The sequence below is a fragment of the Idiotropiscis lumnitzeri genome, chromosome 15 (assembly GCF_059441095.1).
Source record: "Idiotropiscis lumnitzeri isolate Australia: NSW breed Sydney's pygmy pipehorse chromosome 15, RoL_Ilum_1.0, whole genome shotgun sequence".
NCBI classification, from domain to species: domain Eukaryota; kingdom Metazoa; phylum Chordata; class Actinopteri; order Syngnathiformes; family Syngnathidae; genus Idiotropiscis; species Idiotropiscis lumnitzeri.
In genome coordinates this window covers 16,011,698-16,033,655 of record NC_142405.1, presented here as the reverse complement: position 1 = coordinate 16,033,655, position 21,958 = coordinate 16,011,698, and the positions used below count along the sequence as shown (strand labels likewise).

Sequence of the window (21,958 nt, the reverse complement as noted above, 5' to 3'; positions counted from 1 at the left end):
GGATATGTGTGCGCAGGCGAGAAGAAGAGTGCAGTGGAGGAGATGTGCGGATATGCTGGCGTGGCGTGCGAGGAAATGAGAGACAAGTGCAAAGGAAATGTTTAAACGAGTATAAAATAAAGCGAGTCGAAGCAGGAACGGATAACGTGTAAAATACAAAAAAACGCAAATCGAATCGCAATCGCAATATTGGTCTGAATATTCGCAATTGGGGGGGCCCGGTGGTCGACTGGTTCGCACGATGGCCTCACAGTGAGAGACAGCATCGGGCGTGGGTTCGATCCCGGCTCCGGCCATCCTGTGCGGAGTTTGAATGTTCTTCCCGTGCTTGCGTGGGTTTCCTCCGGGTACTCCGGTTTCCTCCCACATTCCAAAAACATGCATGGCAGGCCGATTGAACAATCTAAATTGCCCCTAGGTATGAGTGTGAGTGCGGATGGTTGTTCGTCTCTGTGTGCCCTGCAATTGGCTGGCAACCAGTTCAGGGTGTCCCCCGCCTACTGCCCAAAGATAGCTGGGATAGGCTCCAGCACCCCCCGCGACCCTAGTGAGGAGAAGCGGTACAGAAGATGGATGGATGGATGGATATTCGCAATTGGGTTGTTTTTTTTTTGTTGTTTTTTTCAAAATCGTGCAGCCCTTTCACTAACCCACTAACATATTTGTTGAGTATGTGTGAAAATATTTGCCAGTCAAAATATTTTTACTTCACATTGGCTGCTGCACATTTCCGTAGTACTCTACACTTGCATACAATACAAGTGTGACTTCACATCCACATTCACTTACCCTGGGATTAATACCAACTCTCTCTGGTACAGCAAGTAATCCTGTTCAGGTAAAATTATAGCATATGGAAAGCGCTTTGTTACAGCTCCAGCTGTTGTAAAATGCGCTATATAAATAAAATTGTATTGTATTGTATTGGCCATTGTATTGGCCAGCAACGGTCGTGGGTTTGAATAGGGTGGGGTTCCTGGGTGGAGTTTGCATGTTCTCCCCGTGCCTGCGTGGGTACTCCGGTTTCCACCCACATTCCAAAAACATGGAAGGAAGGTTGATTGAACACCCCTAGCAATGATTCTACAACAAGGCGAAATTGCTCGAAAAAGTGTTTTGCTTCAATATTAGGGCTTCGAGATGATGGTTGTTGTCGTTGCTGCAAAGCTCATAATACTAGCCAGTCTACTAGTGGGCTAGTGATGTATTGATTGCTTGTTTGCTTGGTTTGACGCGCTGGCGGCTTTGTTACCCGTTGTTGCTTGGGTGTGTCATTCATTAGAGAGTCCATGAGTGGTTTGCTAAAAGGTATGGTTTATTTTTCAATGTTCAGTTTTCAATCACTCAAAAACACAATCCATAGGGTCCTACAAACTCCGCCAATGCGGTCAAAACCTGTATGCCCTTTAAATCAATACCTGTCCACTCTTTCTTCCTCTTCCCGTTTATATGCTCAATGACAGCGCCACACAGTTCTCAACAAAAGTAATGCATGCACACATTTGCCCCATATTTGGCGCCTACACACCCACCCCTAATTGGCTTGGTTCACAAACATGGCAATTCCCACAAATATTTCAAAAAAGAAAAAAGTGACTCACAATTTTTAGAGCATTTTGAATAATCCCACACAATAAGCGTAACTTGGAAATTAGTCTTTCAATTACACTGGATTTAATTCTCGATTTCACGCCTCTCATAAGACCATGTACATCTGCATGAACTTCCAAGACGCTTCAAGCCTGTGGGGTTATCTGACAGTTCTCTCTGAGTCATCCATCTGGTCCAGACTATCGAGGTCATCCTCGTAGATGTGGAGCTCAAAGCCTTTTTGCAGCATTCGCCCCTCTGGCATCTCCACATCCATAGGACACACATACTCCTCATTCTCCTCTTGCCTTTTCTTCCTCAGACTGCCAAAAATACCAAATGACAGTTTCCTTGGCCTGATCCTGGTGGTGGCAGTCAGAAGAGTGGAGTACAGTTTGCCCAGACACACCTGTTTGAGCTGCTGGGCCTCTGAACCAATGAGCAGATTGAAATGTGTGGCCAAGTGGCGAGACAGCAGAGTCTTGTTAGGTGGCGAGTAGATGTTGACTAGTGACACCATGGTCTCCATGCTAAACCTTGTGTAAATGTAGCCATAATTGGGCATGGATTTAATTTATTTGTTCATTTTCAGTCATTTATAATTGGTTATATGTATATTTAATCAATGCACTTCAGTAATTTACATATTAGTATTTGCATTTAATTATATACATAGTATTGCATTGTTTGGAGGACACGCCCTTGTCTTCCGTTTCCCTTTAAATTCTTCCTGGTCTTGGCCCCACACGTATACAGACGATCAACTGGTTTGACCCTGCGGTCACTTCAGTCAACATTTATTAAGAATAGAGACAAGGAGGACAAATGATCACCTCAGAAATCTAAAGCTACTGGTTTGCCACACCTCATATGATAGTAAAGGGAAAACAACAACTCGTACAGTATATCTGGAGAGACCCAAACACAAGGTGGTCACTTTGATAGAAGCAGACTAGAACATTATTATGAAGTCAATATAATACTTAACTGTTAAGAACCTACATTTGAAAAACAGCTCAACATGCTATATTATAGTACATTCATAAGAAATTTTGTTTGTGTAATTTGATGGGAGTGTAAATGTAGCCATAATTGGGCATGGATTTAATTTATTTGTTCATTTTCAGTCATTTATAATTGATTATATGTATATTTAATCGATGCACTTTACAAATTTACATATTAGTATTTGCATTTAATTATATACATAGTATCGCATTGTTTGGAGGACACGCCCTTGCCTTCCGTTTCCCTTTAAATACTTCCTGGTTTTGGCCCCACACGTGCACAGGTGATCAACTGGTTTGAACCTGCGGTCACTTCAGTCAACATTTATTAAGAATAGAGACTAGGAGGACAAGTGATCACCTCAACAATTCACCCTTCAATTCCCTCTTTTGCGGCAGCAGCCAAATAGGTTTTTTTTTCCGTTTGTATAGTTTTCAGTATGTGACATTGTTAGTTACTTTGGTGTTTTTATGAATGTAACTTGTCAATTGTATTATTTATTTGTGTACAGTTTTCACGGTGTGATGGAATAAGACGCCTTCATTAAACCCGTAATCCAAAAGAAAACCATTTGTGTTTGTCGTACCTGCGGAGGGAGTTACAATGAAAACTCGCCTGTCTCACCAACTCAAGTGGACAGAAGATGGCGCTGGAGACTGCTTCAAGGATCGTCCAACAGCATGATGGCCGCCCACGGTGACGTCGTCACGTCAACGGCAAGAAGTGAACGCTAAACTCAATTCGCATTTCACACACACCAGCAAGAAGATTGCATAGGAGCTACATTTACAGGAAGAAGCCACAAGAAGACTTGGACTGTTGATAAGAAACTAATCAGAGGAAAGGGCGATTTTTGTAATTGTATTTATTTATATTTTATCTATTTTATATTTTTTTACATTTATCTATTTAGTGTGTGAGTGAAGTGTGGGATGATTGTATAATAATTACAAATAACCATTAGTGATCAATATTTTACATGGTTTATATTCTTTGGGAGTATTATATTGACTGTTCTATATGTGCGTCAATTCCAAGTTAAAGTAAGACTGCATATCTGCATATAAATATTTTTATATCCACTATTATGAACACTTTAGTAATTCTCTTAAATAACTATGAAGGAATTGGAGACTAAAGAAGTGACCAGTCTTTGTGTTGAAATTCCAAAGTAAATGAGATACTGTCCAGGGGGACAAAAGGCTTGACCAGTGTCTAGGTCTGGAGCACTCGAGGTGATAGTAGCAGTCAGGATGGCACCAGAAGGCCACTTCAAAGAGCAACCACATCTGCTCTCACCGTAGGGGCCTTTGGGGGCAAAATTGAAGACTAGTAGAATGAGAATGCATATGTAACAAGGTAAAATTAGATATTCATGACCGGTGTGGCCATTCCCTATAAGAAGGGAAGGCCGGAGAGAGGGGGAACCCTTTCCCTTTTTCTTTTTGGGGAGACTTCTTTTGACATTAGCATTTGACAAGAATAAAATCTCTTTCTAACCAAAATGGCTGTGTCAGAGAGGTTTTTTCCATCACCAATTCTGCCATGCTCGGCGACCTGTCCGGAAGGAAGCTGACCCAGACCCACACTTCAACAACAAAATATACCACAAAACTAAGTGTGTTTCAAGCTTTCAAGATCAATTTAATTGAACAATAATCATATTTGCTAACTTTAGATGTAGAGGTTTAAGGTAATTTAAAAGGAAATATTGATAGATAAACATTTCAGTTATAGCACAGTAAGCAGTAATAGTTTCAATTTACAGATTCGGTATACTAATATATTTAGTTTATATAACACACGAGTCAGTGCAGGTCTGTGACAAGATGTCAAGAAAAGGAGAGCTTACTGACATAGAACCTGACTATCACTGCTTTCTAAGTGAGCAGGTTACTAGGATTGTAAGGGACATTACTAGTGACAAAGAGGACTCCTGAGAGCAGTCTGAAAAGAGTCACGTTGAAGACACTGCTGAAAAGAAGCTGAGAAAAAGTGAAATAAGCAGAAATCTGACTGAGAAAGGCAGAGCAATGAAAGAGGAGAAAATTAATGAAGGTTCAATTTCACATTTTAGAAATGGAGGCACAGTGTGAAATTTGCCAAGAAGAAATTAGCACACGTTACAGAACCAGTAACAGAGGACGAGCTCAATCACATCATTGGTTGTGGTTGTGCTGCAGATGTACAGGGTGCATATGGCAAGCTGTGGCAAATCTCACTGCCAGATCAGGAAACTAGCCGGAGAGTTGATCTATGCGTCCAAGAATCCAAATCCAATCCTCAAGACAACTGGGTGCATATACAATTGAAGATGATAAATGGCCTGAAGTAGGTTCTCTGTTCAACTCTAGTGTTAGTTCTCTCTTCTCTGGCTCTAAGAAGACCTCACTACATACAAATGGGTCTGCTGAAAGACAACAAGAAGCTGCTGCTGATGCTGCTGCAAGCCATGCTGTTCTCAAAGTCTCTTAAGAACAAGAAAAGGAGCAACAAGAAATACGACGGCTGGAAGAGAAAGCAATGAATAAGCTAGCTGAACAAGAAGCAGCAGCTGTGTAAAACGTCGTTTGGAAAGAGAAGCTGATGAGTACCAAAAGAATTCCAGTTCCTGAACCTGTTGTATTCAAAGGGGATCCGTTGATGTACAATGACTGGAGACTGTCATTCAAAATGCTGATTGAACAGAAGAGCATTAATGAAAATGAGAAGCTCTACTTCCTCCGCCAATATGTCAATATGTAGATGGAAAGAATGCAATCGAGGGCTATTTCCTACTTGGCACAACATCCGCCTATGTGGCAGCATGGGAGCTCTTAGACGAGGGATATGGAAACCCTTTCCCGATTGCACAGTCAATACAGAGAAAAGCTCCACACATGGCCCAAGATAGGACCTAAGGAAAGCTTCAAGCTCAAAAGCTTTACAGATTTTCTTCGCAGTTGTGAGGCCGCAATGACCCACATAAAGGCTCTGGAATTGTTGAACGACTGCAACGAGAACAGGGAGATTCTTTCTAAATTGCATTACTGGTTGATGGCTAGGTGGAATCGTATATTGGTGGAAATGGAAGAACAAAATGGACATATTCCCACCTTCAGTCAGTTTGTTGCATTCCTAAAGAAAGAAGTTAAGATTGTCTGTCGTCCAATCACCTCTCTAATGTCAATTAAGCAAGGCGAAGTTGAGAATCCAAGAGGAAAATGGAACACGACAGATCCGTCCGTACTATTTACTGCGAGAGTTCAGTCATGTGATCGCGGTGACGGCGTACGTGCCACCCTCTGCTAACAGTGAGACAGCCTGTGACGTACTGACTGCAGCTGTGAGCAGGCTACAAACACAGCACCCAAATGCCCTGCTCCTTATCTCTGGTGACTTCAATCATGCTTCTCCTTCCTCCTCTCTGCCTTCATTCACACAATATGTAAGCTGCCACACCAGAGACAATAAAATATTGGACCTTTTCTATGCCAACACCAAGGAGGCTTACACACCTCTGCCCCCCCACGATGGGCAATGCTGACCACAACTTGGTTGCTCTTCTGCCTGTGTACAAACCTCTGGTCCGCAGGCAGCCAGCTGTGACACGCACAGTTCAGAGATGGTCTGGAGAAGCCGAGGAGGCCTTAAAGGACTGTTTCAATACAACTGTGTGGGAGGTATTCAGCGAAGCCCACGGGGAGGACATTAATGGTCTAACAGACACGATAACAGACTATTAATTTCTGCATGGAGAACACCATTCCCACCAGGACTGTAAGATGTTTCTCCAACAACAAACCCTGGATCACACCGGACATTAAAGCTCTCATGAAGGAGAAAAAGAGGGCTTTTGTGTCAGGCGACAAGGAGGAGCTGAAGAGAGTGCAACGTCAGCTGAGAAGGAGGATAAGAGAGAGGAAAAAGTCCTACAGGATGCGGATGTTGGAACAACTGCAGCGGAACAATGCCAGGGATGTCTGGAGGGGCCTGAAGACCATCTCAGGCCATGGATGACCAGGTAAGACCCAGAAGGGGCGGGGGCTTCAGTGGGCAAATGAGTTGAACCTATTTTCCAATAGGTTTGATCAGGTTTGTTGTTCCTCACAACATATCAGGTGAAGAACCAACTGAGGAAGATGAAGGCGAGGAAGGCAGCAGGTCCAGATGGGATTATCTCCCAGCTCCTCAAATCCTGCGCAGACCAGCTGTGTGGAATTGTCCAGCACATGTTCAACCTGAGCCTGAAGCTGGGCAGAGTCCCCCAGCTGTGGAAAACATCCTGCCTTGTTCCGGTTCCAAAGACCCCCCATCCGAAGGAGCTCAACAACTTCAGACCAGTGGCGCTGACGTCTCATCTGATGAAGACCCTGGAGAGACTGGTCCTCGTCCATCTGCGCCGCCTGGTCAGCTCCTCAATGGACCCACACCAGTTTGCATACAAGCCTGGCTTCAGTGTGGATGATGCCATCATCTACCTGTTCCACACATCACTCTCCCACCTGGAGAAGGCGGGGGGCACGGTGAGGATCATGTTCTTTGATTTCTCCAGTGCTTTCAACACCATCCAGCCCACCCTATTGGGAGACAAGCTGGAGCAGGCGGGAGTGGCCCACCACCTCATCACATGGATCCACGACTACCTCACAAACCGGCCACAGTACGTGAGAACACAGGACTGTGTGTCTGACGTGCTCCTCTGCAGCACGGGAGCGCCACAGGGAACTGTTCTGGCTACCTTCCTGTTCACTCTCTACACCTCGGACTACAAATACAATTCCTCCACCTGTCACCTGCAGAAGTTCTCTGATGACTCTGCAATTGTTGGCCTCATCACTGACGGAGCTGATCGGGAGTACATAGGGGTTGCGCAGGGTTTTGTGGACTGGTGTCAGCAGAACCGCCTCCAAATCAACGCTGGGAAATCCAAAGAGCTGGTGGTGGATTTCTGCAAGCGTCGGCACTCTCCACCTGCACCAGTGAATATCCAGGGAACAGACGTTGAGAGGTCCTCAACTTACAAGTACCTGGGTGTTCATCAGAACAATAAACTGGACTGGAGCGACAACACAGACGCTCTCTATAGGAAGGGTCAGAGCAGACTCTTCCTACTCAGGAGGCTGAGGTCCTTTGGCGTTCGGGGACACTCCTCAGGATCTTCTATGACTTGGTGGTTTCACCGGTTATTTTCTATGGAGTGGTATTCGGGCCGGGACAAAAAGAGACTGGACAAACTAGTGAGGAGGGCCCGCTCTGTCCTGGGCTGCTCCCTGGATTCTGTGGACTCAGTGGGGGGCAGGAGGATGACGACAAAACTGTCATCAATGCTGGGTTGTCCAGCATTGATGACAGTTTTGCCACTAAATGACACTCTTAGAATACTCCCCAGCTCCTTCAGTGATAGACTGTTACACCCTCGCTGTACAAAAGAGAGATTTTGCCGCTCCTTCCTGCCGGCTGCTGTCAGACTTTTTAACAAGAACATTTGGTCAGGCCTACAAACGGGCGGCCATTAGTGCAATTGTGCAGTCCTAGAATGCAATACACACTACTGCTGTGCTTTTTCCAATGCTGTACTTAAATATTGACCAATGCTGTATTTCGTTTACCATTACAGTATTCTTATCATTACAGTACTTTTATCACTGCAGTATTTCTATCATTGCAGTACTTTTACCACTACAGTACTTTTATCATTGCAGTATTTTTCTATTGTTGCAGTACTTTTACTATTACAGTACTTTTATCATTGCAGTCTTTTCTATCATTGCAGTACTTCTACTATTTCAGTACTTTTATCATTGCAGTATTTTCTATCATTGCAGTATTTTTTTTATCATTGCAGTACATTTACCATTACAATACTTTTATCATTGCAGTACTTTCTATCATTGCAGTACTTTTACTATTACAGGACTTTTATCATTGCAGTATTTTCTATTATTACAGTGCTTTTATCATTGCAGTATTTTTATAATTGCTGGATTTGCTATCATTCAGTATTTTTTATCATTGCAGCGTTTTTATTTATTTCCCCTCTGTACCATGGACAGACATTAGGAGTGTTTCCTTACACTTGTATATGATGTGGGATGTAACTGTGTATATACATGGGGATCTGTGTATATATGTATATACTGTGTATATTTTCATGTTTTTTCTGAATGTCTGCTGGGGGGCAGGAGGATGACGGCAAAACTGTCAATGCTGGACAACCCAGCCCACCCACTAAATGACACGCTTAGAACACTCCACAGCTCCTTCAGTGATAGACTGTTACACCCTCGCTGTACAAAAGAGATTTCGCCGCTCCTTTCTGCTGGCAGCTGTCAGACTTTTTCACAAGAACATTAGGTCAGGCCTAAAAACGAGGGGCATTAGTGCAATTGTGCAGTCCTAGAATACCTACTACTGGGCTTTATCCAATGCTGTACTTAAATACAATAATAATAATAATAATAATAATAATGCCTTTATTAGTCCCACAATGGGGAAATTCGAGATTCGAACCCAGGCCTCCTGGGGAGACTGGGTCCTGAACGCGGCGCCTTAGACCACTCGGCCATCCTGGCAGCCACGAGATTCGAACCCAGGCCTCCTGGGGAGACTGCGTCCGGAACGCGGCGCCTTAGACCACTCGGCCATCCTGGCAGCAAATACTGATCAACGCTGAATTTCGTTTACCATTACAGTATTCTTATTACAGTACTTTTATCACTGCAGTATTTCTATCATTGCAGTACTTTCACTATTACAGTACTTTTATCATTGCAGTATTTTTTTTATCATTGCAGTACTTTTACCACTACAGTACTTTTGTCATTGCAGTATATTTTATCATTGCAGTATATTTTATCATTGCAGTATTTTCTATCATTGCAGTATTTTTCTATCATTTCAGTACTCTTACCATTCCAGTACTTTTATCATTGCAGTATTTTCAATCTTTCAGTATTTTATATCATTTGAATGTTTTTATTCATTTCCCCTCTGTACCATAGACAGGCATTAGGAGTGTTTCCTTACACTTGTATATGTTGTGGGATGTAAGTGTGTATATACTTGGGGACCTGTGTATATACATTTGTACTGTGTATATTTGCATGCTTTTTATGAGTGTCTGCTGCTAATGTTATATATTAATGTCTACATTACGCCACCGCATCTATGTGATCTATATATTTGCTGTTGTAACACCTCAAATTGGGAGCAAAGGTTCTGGCTTCAAGCGTAGATGAAAAGGAAGTAATTGCATGTGTCTTTTGTAAGAAAAATGGACACACCTTGCCCAAGTGTAGAAAGTTCATAAAGGAGGAGGTTCAAGAAAAAATAAGCTTCGTCAAAGAAAATAAGTTGTGTTTTGGTTGTCTCAACCCTGGCCACCATTCCAAGAAATGTAGCAATAGAAGTGAGTGAGATGTGTGCCACAAGCGGCACCTACTTGGCTTCACGAGGACAGAGCCAAGTGGGACACAAAGTTAACACAAGCCAAAGAGAAACAAAGTCAAGAGGAACCTACATGTACGCCCCCTGAAAGAACAACTACAGTTGCTATATCACACATAGAGCTATTGTTGGTGAGATTGGCAAAATTACCTCTGCAATAATTCCGGTCTGGCTCTCATCTACAACCTGCCCAGCAGAAGAAGTCCTGGTGTATGCGCTGCGAGATTCTCCGAGCGATTCAACCTTTATTCTCAGTGATGTTGCTAACAAATTGAAAGCCAGTAAAGACCAGATAAAGCTCAAGCTCACCACAATGACGACAACTTCGACAGTTAATGCACAAAAGGTGAACAATTTGCAAGTCCGTGGCTACCACTCAAGAAAGAAGATCTCCCTACCATCATCGTATACTAGGGAGTTTATCCCAGCAACAGAGATCACATCCCCACAAATGAGAATGCAAAACCCAACCTAGAAAAGTTGTATCTCGCAAAGTAAACCAGCCCTATTCACAATGTACAGATATAGGATGGAGCATTGTGGGATGTGGAAGTCCCTATGTGGACTACGGCGATGCCATTGGAACAAGTCATCGTATGGAAGTGAGACAAGTGACACCAAATGTGGAGTCTTCTACCAGCCTCCGCACAAAAGTGCACTACGACAACAGATTAGAAGTTAAAGTAGTGACAGCTACAGAAATGAGTGCGACTTCTCAGAAAGCAAAGGAAGATAATCCCATCTCACAAGATGACCTAAAGTTCTTGTCAAAGCTAAAAGAGAACAATATTTTTCCGCTTCCGGCGCCGCGTGAGTGGCTGCCTGTTTACAGCAGCACGGTTCACTATTGAGCCTTTTTCATGTGTTTTTTCCCTTTACCCTGTTTTATTTTACCTCATTGCAGCAATGGACATTCAACTTGCAGTGGTTTTACTGCTGTTGGGGGCTGTTTTTTGCGCGATCGTGTCCGGAGACGAAACTCGGAGCTACGGATTGATCGTGTACAGAAGAGATCAGCTGTTAGCACTCCGTGCTAACTCCGCGCCGGCTCCCGGAGCGAGACTCGATATCCCCCGCGAGCTGAGGAGGAAGAGACGGGGATGTCGTACAGGGGCTAAACGCCAGGCAAGGAGGAGACGATACCACCCCGTCCTCCCGTCCGTTATTATGGGGAATGTTAGATCCCTTCCCAATAAAATGGACGAGCTAACAGTGCTAACCCGGCACGAGAGGAATTTCCGGGAGGCTAGCTTGCTGATGTTCACGGAGTAGTGGCTAACAGAGCTAACGCCGGATGCCGTTGTGGAATTGGACGGCTTCCAAATCCTATGTGCGGACAGGACACAGGAGAGCGGTAAGAGGAAAGGAGGAGGGCTGGCTGTGTTTGTTAATGATAGATGGTGTAACCCTGGGCACATAACTGTTAAGGATTAACTTTGCAGTCGGGACATTGAGCTGATAGCGGTTAGCATCCGTCCGTACTATTTACTGCGAGAGTTCAGTCATGTGATCGCGGTGACGGCGTACGTGCCACCCTCTGCTAACAGTGAGACAGCCTGTGACGTACTGACTGCAGCTGTGAGCAGGCTACAAACACAGCACCCAAATGCCCTGCTCCTTATCTCTGGTGACTTCAATCATGCTTCTCCTTCCTCCTCTCTGCCTTCATTCACACAATATGTAAGCTGCCACACCAGAGACAATAAAATATTGGACCTTTTCTATGCCAACACCAAGGAGGCTTACACACCTCTGCCCCCCCACGATGGGCAATGCTGACCACAACTTGGTTGCTCTTCTGCCTGTGTACAAACCTCTGGTCCGCAGGCAGCCAGCTGTGACACGCACAGTTCAGAGATGGTCTGGAGAAGCCGAGGAGGCCTTAAAGGACTGTTTCAATACAACTGTGTGGGAGGTATTCAGCGAAGCCCACGGGGAGGACATTAATGGTCTAACAGACACGATAACAGACTATTAATTTCTGCATGGAGAACACCATTCCCACCAGGACTGTAAGATGTTTCTCCAACAACAAACCCTGGATCACACCGGACATTAAAGCTCTCATGAAGGAGAAAAAGAGGGCTTTTGTGTCAGGCGACAAGGAGGAGCTGAAGAGAGTGCAACGTCAGCTGAGAAGGAGGATAAGAGAGAGGAAAAAGTCCTACAGGATGCGGATGTTGGAACAACTGCAGCGGAACAATGCCAGGGATGTCTGGAGGGGCCTGAAGACCATCTCAGGCCATGGATGACCAGGTAAGACCCAGAAGGGGCGGGGGCTTCAGTGGGCAAATGAGTTGAACCTATTTTCCAATAGGTTTGATCAGGTTTGTTGTTCCTCACAACATATCAGGTGAAGAACCAACTGAGGAAGATGAAGGCGAGGAAGGCAGCAGGTCCAGATGGGATTATCTCCCAGCTCCTCAAATCCTGCGCAGACCAGCTGTGTGGAATTGTCCAGCACATGTTCAACCTGAGCCTGAAGCTGGGCAGAGTCCCCCAGCTGTGGAAAACATCCTGCCTTGTTCCGGTTCCAAAGACCCCCCATCCGAAGGAGCTCAACAACTTCAGACCAGTGGCGCTGACGTCTCATCTGATGAAGACCCTGGAGAGACTGGTCCTCGTCCATCTGCGCCGCCTGGTCAGCTCCTCAATGGACCCACACCAGTTTGCATACAAGCCTGGCTTCAGTGTGGATGATGCCATCATCTACCTGTTCCACACATCACTCTCCCACCTGGAGAAGGCGGGGGGCACGGTGAGGATCATGTTCTTTGATTTCTCCAGTGCTTTCAACACCATCCAGCCCACCCTATTGGGAGACAAGCTGGAGCAGGCGGGAGTGGCCCACCACCTCATCACATGGATCCACGACTACCTCACAAACCGGCCACAGTACGTGAGAACACAGGACTGTGTGTCTGACGTGCTCCTCTGCAGCACGGGAGCGCCACAGGGAACTGTTCTGGCTACCTTCCTGTTCACTCTCTACACCTCGGACTACAAATACAATTCCTCCACCTGTCACCTGCAGAAGTTCTCTGATGACTCTGCAATTGTTGGCCTCATCACTGACGGAGCTGATCGGGAGTACATAGGGGTTACGCAGGGTTTTGTGGACTGGTGTCAGCAGAACCGCCTCCAAATCAACGCTGGGAAATCCAAAGAGCTGGTGGTGGATTTCTGCAAGCGTCGGCACTCTCCACCTGCACCAGTGAATATCCAGGGAACAGACGTTGAGAGGTCCTCAACTTACAAGTACCTGGGTGTTCATCAGAACAATAAACTGGACTGGAGCGACAACACAGACGCTCTCTATAGGAAGGGTCAGAGCAGACTCTTCCTACTCAGGAGGCTGAGGTCCTTTGGCGTTCGGGGACACTCCTCAGGATCTTCTATGACTTGGTGGTTTCACCGGTTATTTTCTATGGAGTGGTATTCGGGCCGGGACAAAAAGAGACTGGACAAACTAGTGAGGAGGGCCCGCTCTGTCCTGGGCTGCTCCCTGGATTCTGTGGACTCAGTGGGGGGCAGGAGGATGACGACAAAACTGTCATCAATGCTGGGTTGTCCAGCATTGATGACAGTTTTGCCACTAAATGACACTCTTAGAATACTCCCCAGCTCCTTCAGTGATAGACTGTTACACCCTCGCTGTAGAATAGAATAGAATAGAATAGAAATCCCTTTATTGTCATTGTACTCAAGTGTGCAACGAGATTAGAGGGCTCCCCTCTCCAGTGCAATACAACAATAATACAGACAAATATATAAATTAGATAAATAAAGAAGACAGTGCAATGGAATTCAGTACTGAATAGGGCATATAGAAACACATCACAATGCTGTTTTGCGAGGTTAGGGTGGTCTCGTGTGTGTGTGAGAGTTCAGTATGGAGATGGCTCTCGGAAAGAAACTGTTTCTCAGTCTATTGGTCCTTGATTTGATGCATCTGTAGCGCCTGCCAGAGGGCAACAGGTCGAACAGTTGGTCAGAAAGTCCTTAATCCAGATGCGTGTGAGGGCAGGGAGGCCGAGAGTGTCCAGTTTGGCGACGAGGATGTCTGGGATGATCGTGTTGAATGCCGAGCTGTAGTCCACAAAGAGCATCCTTGCATAGCTCTGCTGTCGTTCCAGGTGGCCCAGCACAACATGCAGAGCAGTGTCGATGGCGTCCTCAGTGGATCTGTTAGCCCGGTATGCAAACTGGTAGGGGTCCAGAGTGGGAGGAAGGCAGTCCCTGATGTGCTGGAGAACCAGCCTCTCGAAGCACTTCATAATGACTGGTGTGAGAGCAACAGGACGGTAGTCATTCAGGTGGACGGCTGGTGACTTTTTGGGGACAGGAATAATGGTGGAAGTTTTCAAGCAGGAGGGGATGACTGCCTGAGCCAGGGAGCGGTTGAAGATCCTGCAGAAAACATGTGACAGTTGGTGGGCACATGCTCTGAGGACCTTGCCTGGTATTCCGTCGGGTCCAGTAGCTTTCCTGGGGTTGACCGCCAGGAGCGCGCGCCTCACATCGTGTTCCTCTACGATGAGTGGGGGGGAGTTGGAGCTTGAAGTGCGGGGGTGTGACGGTTGGGGCGAGTCAAAGCGAGCGAAGAAGCAGTTAAGCTCCTCTGCCAGCGATGCACTCGGGTCTACAGAGGTCGTGCTGCTGCCACGGAAGTTGGTGATGCTCCGTAGACCCTGCCACACCTCCCGTGGCCTGTTACTGGCAAGGTGGGCCTCCAGCCTCCCCTTGTAGGTTGCCTTGGCTAGCTTGATGCCTTTGCTCAGGTCAGCACGAGCCACCCTGTACTGGGCTTTGTCGCCTGACCTGAAGGCAGCGTCACGGGCCTTGAGGAGAGAGCGAACCCTGCTGGACATCCAGGGCTTCGCATTTGGAAAGGTCCGTATAGTCTTATGTTGGGACACAGTTTCCATGCAGAACTTGATGTAGTCCAGTACACAATGCGTGTAGACATCAAGGTCCTGATGATCAAAGAGGTCCCAGTTTGTGTCATGAAAGCAGTCCTGTAATTCACTCATGGCGTCGTCACGCCAGGTTTTCACAGTCTTTGTGGTAGGCCTGAATCTGCGCCTGAGAGGGGTGTACGCAGGTGCGAGCTGCAAGGACAGGTGGTCTGACTGGCCGAGAGGGGCGAGTGGGAGGGCTCTGTATGCGTGCTTGATGTTCGAGTACACATGGTCGAGAGTGTTGTCTCCCCTCGTTGGGCACTTGACATGCTGGTGAAACTCTGGGAGTACAGTCTTTAAATTGGCCTTATTAAAGTCTCCCGCTACTACGTGAACGCCATCGGGGTGGGCCCGCTGATGTTTATTGATGACGCACGCGAGTAGCGAGAGCGCCGTGCTAGTGCTAGCGTCGGGAGGGATGTAAACAGCTGTGACAATCACTACCGTTAGCTCCCTCGGGAGAAAATAAGGCCGGCATTTAACGGACATGAACTCGATGTTGGGGGAAGAGTGCTTCTCGACGATCGTGCTATCGCCGCACCAGTTCTCATGCACGTAAACACAGAGCCCCCCGCCCCTCCTCTTACCGGTGTCCCTCGTCCGATCCGCTCGATGTAGCGAGCGCCCGGCCAGCTGGATGCTAGCGTCGGGGACGTCTGCGTGCAGCCAGGTTTCCGTGACGACGATCACACTGCTATCGCGCACATAGCGGTTTCCCAGGATTTGTAATCCCAGGTCGTCGATTTTGTGGACCACGGATCTGGCGTTGGTGAGGTGCAGACTCGGTAGTGGTTGCCTATGGGGCTGCCGTCGCAGCCGTTGCAAGACACCGGACCTGCAGCCTCGCTTCTGCTTCCTCTCTCTGCGTCGCCTGCGCCGCCTCCCGGCCCCGATGACCAGCCATGGTGAGCCGGGCAGCCTCGCCAGTTCGTTCGGAATTTTGCGATCATAGCAAAATTCCTCTGTGATGGTTATTTCGCATCGATATCCAATGTTCACGATGTCTTGGCGGGTATATCTTTGTTGTGCCTCAGTTGATGCCAATAAGAGCAAGCAAACACTAATAAAAAGTAAAAAGGAGCACTGTGAGGGGGAGCTGTTAGCCGCTGCGTCCATGCGCGCCGCCATCTTGGAAAACGAATGCCAAAGAGAGATTTTGCCGCTCCTTCCTGCCGGCTGCTGTCAGACTTTTTAACAAGAACATTTGGTCAGGCCTACAAACGGGCGGCCATTAGTGCAATTGTGCAGTCCTAGAATGCAATACACACTACTGCTGTGCTTTTTCCAATGCTGTACTTAAATATTGACCAATGCTGTATTTCGTCTTATCATTACAGTACTTTTATCACTGCAGTATTTCTATCATTGCAGTACTTTTACCACTACAGTACTTTTATCATTGCAGTATTTTTCTATTGTTGCAGTACTTTTACTATTACAGTACTTTTATCATTGCAGTATTTTCTATCATTGCAGTACTTCTACTATTTCAGTACTTTTATCATTGCAGTATTTTCTATCATTGCAGTATTTTTTTTATCATTGCAGTACTTTTACCATTACAATACTTTTATCATTGCAGTACTTTCTATCATTGCAGTACTTTTACTATTACAGGACTTTTATCATTGCAGTATTTTCTATTATTACAGTGCTTTTATCATTGCAGTATTTTTATAATTGCTGGATTTGCTATCATTCAGTATTTTTTATCATTGCAGCGTTTTTATTTATTTCCCCTCTGTACCATGGACAGACATTAGGAGTGTTTCCTTACACTTGTATATGATGTGGGATGTAACTGTGTATATACATGGGGATCTGTGTATATATGTATATACTGTGTATATTTTCATGTTTTTTCTGAATGTCTGCTGGGGGGCAGGAGGATGACGGCAAAACTGTCAATGCTGGACAACCCAGCCCACCCACTAAATGACACGCTTAGAACACTCCACAGCTCCTTCAGTGATAGACTGTTACACCCTCGCTGTACAAAAGAGATTTCGCCGCTCCTTTCTGCTGGCAGCTGTCAGACTTTTTCACAAGAACATTAGGTCAGGCCTACAAACGAGGGGCATTAGTGCAATTGTGCAGTCCTAGAATACCTACTACTGGGCTTTATCCAATGCTGTACTTAAATACTGATCAACGCTGAATTTCGTTTACCATTACAGTATTCTTATTACAGTACTTTTATCACTGCAGTATTTCTATCATTGCAGTACTTTCACTATTACAGTACTTTTATCATTGCAGTATTTTTTTTATCATTGCAGTACTTTTACCACTACAGTACTTTTGTCATTGCAGTATATTTTATCATTGCAGTATATTTTATCATTGCAGTATATTTTATCATTGCAGTATTTTCTATCATTGCAGTATTTTTCTATCATTTCAGTACTCTTACCATTCCAGTACTTTTATCATTGCAGTATTTTCAATCTTTCAGTATTTTATATCATTTGAATGTTTTTATTCATTTCCCCTCTGTACCATAGACAGGCATTAGGAGTGTTTCCTTACACTTGTATATGTTGTGGGATGTAAGTGTGTATATACTTGGGGACCTGTGTATATACATTTGTACTGTGTATATTTGCATGCTTTTTATGAGTGTCTGCTGCTAATGTTATATATTAATGGCTACATTACGCCACCGCATCTATGTGATCTATATATTTGCTGTTGTAACACCTCAAATTGGCCCTGAACCATTAACCCCAAACCACATTCTAACTATGAAGTCAATAATTATTCTACCCCCACCTGGAGAATTCGTCAAGCAAGATCTCTACCTACAAAAGATGTGGCGCCGAGTACAGTATTTGGCTAATGAGTTTTGGAAAAGATGGCGAAAAGAATATCTTCTCAACCTGCAACAAAGGCAGAAGTGGTGTGAAACCAGAAGGAACTCTAAAGTAAATGACATAGTCCTTCTTCAAGATGAAGAGACACTACGCAACGAATGGAAACTAGCAAGAGTCACTGAAGTCTACCCAGGTCAAGATGGTATTGTCAGAAATCTAAAGCTACTGGTTTGCCACACCTCATATGATAGTAAAGGGAAAACAACAACTCGTACAGTATATCTGGAGAGACCCAAACACAAGGTGGTCACTTTGATAGAAGCAGACTAGAACATTATTATGAAGTCAATATAATACTTAACTGTTAAGAACCTACATTTGAAAAACAGCTCAACATGCTATATTATAGTACATTCATAAGAAATTTTGTTTGTGTAATTTGATGGGCGTATAAATGTAGCCATAATTGGGCATGGATTTAATTTATTTGTTCATTTTCAGTCATTTATAATTGATTATATGTATATTTAATCGATGCACTTTACAAATTTACATATTAGTATTTGCATTTAATTATATACATAGTATCGCATTGTTTGGAGGACACGCCCTTGCCTTCCGTTTCCCTATAAATACTTCCTGGTTTTGGCCCCACACGTGCACAGGTGATCAACTGGTTTGAACCTGCGGTCACTTCAGTCAACATTTATTAAGAATAGAGACTAGGAGGACAAGTGATCACCTCAACAATTCACCCTTGAATTCCCTCATTTGCGGCAGCAGTAAAGGAGGTATTTTTTTCGTTTGTATAGTTTTCAGTATGTGACATTGTAAGTTACGTTGTTGTTTTTATGAATGTAACATGTCAGTTGTATTATTTATTTGTGTACAGTTTTCACGGTGTGATGGAATAAGACGCCTTCATTAAACCCGTAATCCAAAAGAAAACCATTTGTGTTTGTCGTGCCTGCGGAGGGCGTTACACCTTGGCTCTAGCACCATTAAACCCCCGTCCAGGCCGCTGCCTCTCAGGTTGGGAGCGCATCCAGCCAGGTGGGCAGAGCGCAGCCACTCCATGACCCCGTAGTTGGTCCACTGAGAAATATCTGCAGGGGAAACACTGTTCTTTTCTTTTGAGCCAAAGCCTGCTGAGCCAGCTGCAGCCTCTTCCTGTGGAGTGGGTGTTCAATGCTCAGCTCCCTCTCCAGGTCTAGCTGGGAAGCCTGAAGCTATGCCTGTCCTGAGGAGATCCACACACGTGCCATGTTCACGTAAAGACCAAAACCTTGCTCTTGTAGCCGTTCCCACACCTGTTCCGTTGACCGGCATGCAATGGGAGCGTCCACGTAACTGTTGACCCGCTGGAAATCAAGGGACCAACCCTGTCTGGGTCCAGCCATGGATCGCACTCCGCCCCTCTCATAATCTCCAACTGGCGGCTTGTCATTCAAACCAAATGCTGTGGACTGGCCTTGCTTAGGCTTGCCAAATAGTTTAATTCCTTTAGACCTTTTCTTGCCCTCCGGAGTGGTGGAAAGCACATGAGTGCCGTCCACTGACAGCCAAACTCTGAGGTAGCCTGGTCAAATCTGTGCCTTGGTCTTCAGTCTTAGCAATTTTCCGGGAACCCCCGGTCCTCTATCCCCCACGCAGCTTGAAGAATCCCTTTCCAAGAGATGAGTGGGCCTCTTTGAACCAAAAGCTGTCTTCCTCTGTGGTGACGAACGAGGCTGCTGCAGGACTTATTGGTGGCTTCTCATCCGTTTGAATGATATCTTCACGAGTGTTCGCTTCACCCTTGCTCCTTTCTACAAGATCATGGCTGACAGACTGACCTGTATCTTGACTGCCGTCTACATCTGTAGCCACATACTCTGTGACCTGGTCAGGATCAGAAGGTATGGATGAGGGTGAACCATCCCCACACAGACCACTGAGTATCTCCAGTTCATCTGTGTTCTTTCCTTGCTCTTCATCATTAAATTCATTTGTGTCTACAGGCAAATGGTTTGACAACCAGCATGAAGCGGAACCATTTGCATTAGATTCCGCACATGCATTACCAGTAGGATTTTCGTTTTTCCCTTGAACTGACATCACCATGTCCTGATCTTTCTTGTACCTCATCAATGACTGTTTTAGTTCCTAAATCTTATGGTCCTTCTGTTCATTTTCCTCCATCAACGATTCAACTGCTTTCTTCATTCACTGTACTTCCACATCTCTCTCTGTCGGATCTGCAATGCTTGAGGTCACAGCTTTGATGCCCATCTCATTCTGTAACTTGGCAGATGTTTCCATTATGTTGAAATCTGTTGGTCTTGTCTTGACATTTTCTGTTTTTCCATGTGCTTCTCAAAGACATCATGATTATACTGGTTCATCAGCAGCTCCTCCAGCCTGCTGACACCAATTCTATTTACAGATATAGCGGAAGCTTCCATCCTACTAATCACATCCAGTGGGCCATTAACAACCCAGCCGAGCACAGTTTTGACAGCATACAGACGATTTCCTTGACTGTTAATAACTCCCCTTGGCTCCAATAGCTTGGGTGCATTGATACTGATCAACAGGTCGACCTTGGCTTGAATGGATGGCATCTGTACACCTGACAAATATGGCCATTTAAGGAGGTCTTAATTGTCTGTGGTGACTGGCATTTGTTTTTGTGTAATCACTTCCGGAAGTGGATGGAACTGTGAGCTTTCCAGGCTGGCCACCTCGAGATTAAACAGTGAAAAAGCAGTACTCATCTTTCTTTGACCCATTGTTTGGAGCAGGACTTGGGTTCTCTTTCCAGGGAGGTTCAAGCGATGCATCGGCTGTTCAGAGCAAAATGTTCCGGTGGTGCCCGGATCCAAGAATGCATATGTTAAGATCACACAGTCACCCTTGGCAGCCCTTACTTTAACGGTAAGCACTGGCAACATGGTGCGAATATTACCGGCCCCTGTATGTCCACAAGTTGTGTGGGAAATAGGGAATGAGCTCTGGTGTTTCCAACTCTTGTTCAGGAGCAGTTGCCTGACGATTTATGTGCAACACTGTTGGATTGTTTTGCTTGCAAATGTCGCATTTCAATCTTGCATCACAGTCACGGCTAATATGTCGATAACGAAGGCAGTCAAAACATAATTGTCTTTTCTTCAATAAAAAAAGTTTGTCCATGTGTTTCTTTTCTCCGAACTGGTTGCAATTTTCCAGCAAATGTTCCATTGAGCAGCAAACACAGAGACCATTTTCATAGTGTGGCTGCTTAACCTTGCGAGGATTTGTCTCAGTCACTGTACTGGCCACCACGTTCCCCTTCACTCTACTGCCCCGATGTGACTTGCCTCGACTTATTGATGTTGAGTTAGGGCTGTAGTCATGCAGAACTCCAAAGAAGGCGTCCGAAAGAATTCTTACGTGTGAATTGTACCATGTCAACAAATCCCGCTCTGTAACATGTCGATACCATGATGTCATGAGCCTTGCCACGCCAACGTTCTCTTAATTTATAGGGCAACTTGGCCAAGATTGCCCTCATGTTCGCACGCATGTCTAGTTCCTGCACATACTCCAGCTCTTTCATGATGTTACAGCAGCCGCATAGAAATAGGGAGTAGCTGTGAAGTGCCTTGGTGTCATCTGAAGCTTACTTAAAAATGTCAATGTCTATTTGAGTCCCCTTCACGGTCATGAAATTATAAACAAAATAATACCACCATGCCCCTGGCTGCGTGGTGTAGTGCAAGCACCTATTGTTTGCGAGTAGCTGAAGGACTTCCAGAAGTATGCGCGTCTGCGTGACACAGAAGTGATGCATATGATTGGTGAGCTTTGGGGGATAAGAGTCTTATTAAAAAAATAAAATAAAATGTTTTGACAATCAAGAAATCACATTGTCTGCGGTCTCAACACAATTTTCTCATTCATCATCGGCCAAACAGGCGGTTTTATAAATACCCACCTAAACGAATTTGAACCCGCTTTTGGCAGGTGTGTGAGTGCTCAATTACTGTAGAACCCTCTGCAACCAATGTAGATGTACAGATTAAGTAATTTTAATGGAACCAAAGGAATTTTTGTTCAGTTCAGTGTCTTATTTTCATTACTGATAAATATTTTTCCAATGTGTCTAATAAGGGTTTGGTCACTGCACTTTATATCTCA

At 45.1% G+C, this 21,958-nt stretch overlaps 1 protein-coding gene and 1 pseudogene across 3 annotated transcripts in view; both read right to left on the bottom strand.

The window, feature by feature from the left end:
• The window catches only part of aldh3b1 (aldehyde dehydrogenase 3 family, member B1), an 83,835-nt gene that overhangs the window by 35,656 nt on the left and 26,221 nt on the right, over positions 1–21,958 (bottom strand). The gene's annotated exons all lie outside the window — the stretch shown is intronic.
• LOC148323088 (liprin-beta-1 pseudogene) lies at positions 1,109–20,101 on the bottom strand (annotated as a pseudogene).